The following is a 2,035-nucleotide window of genomic DNA, read 5'->3' on the forward strand; positions in this document are numbered from 1 at the left end:
ATTCATTTGTCTAATGATATATGTATGCAAATGAAATAAAAAATAAAATAAAATAAAAATGTAGATAATATATACAAAGACCTTATTATATGAAAGTATTCAAAACAATCAAAATATACTGAAAAAAAATCTTTAAAAGAAATTATGCATAAATAGATTTAAAAGGGAAAAGAAAATATTATACAAATAAGAATTATTTATATGTAATATTATACAAAATTTTGAAATAATATTATGTAAAAGGAATTTTAAAAGCAATATATAATTAAATAGTTGGGAAAAATAAAAACAAATTAATATATGGCCCAACCATTAAAATAATTCAAAGTATTTATAAAAGATTTAAAAATAAAAAAATTTAAAACCTCAAGATTAGCGAAATAAAACTTAATTAAAAGAAAAGCGGACTCAAAGGGATAATTAATAAATATGAAACAATGCATCAAGGACCAAAACATAAACACACACAAATGCGCTGGACCAAAAATGCAAATGTGTCGAATCCCCAAAACACAGTGCCCAGGTGCGGGCTAAATCGGAACGACGCGCAAGATCCAGGGGCAATTTAAAAGAATTAAAAAAAACTTGAATATGGTCTAATTGAATGCAGGTGCAAAAGAAAGGGGGCTCAATGCACAAATCCCCCATTTTGAGTCAAACATGTGGGCCCCTACTATTTAAAAACCATTGAATGCATTCTGCCATTTTTTTAAAAAAGACCCCTTTTATTTTTTTTGCAAATTCATTTTTCTATTGTTTTTTTTTCAAAAAGAAACAGAATGCTTCTTCTTCCCTGCTCCCTCTCCCTTTTTGCTAGAATTTCAACCTAGCCTTGCGCCACCCTGGAGGATCATCGGTGCCACGCACCTCCACCCCACCGCGGGTTCACGGAGCAAGACCAGGTAAGCCCGCCTTTCTTTCTTTTTACTTAAAATCAGTTTATAAAAAAACAAAAAAAAAAAGAAATACGAATCAAAAGAAAGTTTCAGGAAGAAGAATGAAAAATCACCTTTCAAACCTTAGACCCGATTTTTTATTTACTATTGATTTTCTCCCTGTATAATTTCTGCTATTGTACTTATATAATGGGCAAAAAAAAAGGTCTCTTTTTACATTGCTTTGATTTAGCTTTATAGTCAATATTTACAACCGTTTGTTGCTTGTTTGCAGGTTCGTAGGCGAGTACGCCTCTGACGTGGACGTGGAGCGGCATACAACACGGAGGAGGTGAGTGACGTGCGGAGGAGGGACTGCTTCGGTTTTCTGAAATGACACAAAAGGGCTGCTAGGGTTTCCCTTGCCAAAAATATGTTGTGTTTGTGGGCCAATTGGGCCATTTGTAAATGGGTATTTAGGGTTTGGGGTAAGGTTTTATTTTTTAGGTTTGGGTCTGCTTTTATTGGGCTCCTAGTAGTCTGGGCCAGGTAAATTTTGGGCCCTACAATGATGAAATAAATATGAATTCCTAAAAGAAACTGCATCCTCCTTACCTTATTTACTGAAAAGCCCTAAGTTTTTTTCACCTTTCTTTTTTCTCCAACAATGTCTATTAGCTAGCTTTGCAAGAAAATAAGCTCACTATGTAGTTGTCATTTTACTATTACTAACTGTCGAAACCATTTTTTTGAGTTAGGGAAAAACGGGGATCGACTTTAAAATGAGCTGTGGAGTCGCCACCAATCCTTTTTGTTTAGGTGTGATTGGATCACCTAATAAAGCATTTTATTCCATTTAAATCAATTTTGGCCTACGTAAATATGAGAAAACGGGTTGGGGAGTCGGTTACGTATGAGGAAGGATTAGCACCCTCACTACGCCCAAAATTGGTACCAAATTGATTAAACACTGTCCTTATGTCTGAGATTTAAAATTGTTTTTGAAATGTGGTTTCTTTTATAAACATTTGAATAGCCCGAGTTGGTCGTCAAAATTCTCTTGTTTCAGAGGAATACAGCATCATATCCAACACGATAGGACACGATCCTTTATACCCTCGAAAACACGATAAATTTCGACTTCCAAAAGTTTATATGTT

General features: G+C 34.1%; 1 long non-coding RNA gene across 1 annotated transcript; it reads left to right on the plus strand.

The window, feature by feature from the left end:
* The first annotated feature begins 762 nt into the window (after window positions 1-762).
* LOC128283773 (uncharacterized) lies at window positions 763-1,522 on the plus strand. Its single transcript, XR_008274185.1, has 2 exons — window positions 763-902; window positions 1,171-1,522. It is a non-coding gene; the product is annotated as an uncharacterized LOC128283773 (long non-coding RNA).
* The last annotated feature ends 513 nt before the right edge of the window (window positions 1,523-2,035 follow it).

Source organism: Gossypium arboreum, chromosome 11 (genome assembly GCF_025698485.1).
Source record: "Gossypium arboreum isolate Shixiya-1 chromosome 11, ASM2569848v2, whole genome shotgun sequence".
Classification (NCBI taxonomy): Eukaryota; Viridiplantae; Streptophyta; class Magnoliopsida; order Malvales; family Malvaceae; genus Gossypium; species Gossypium arboreum.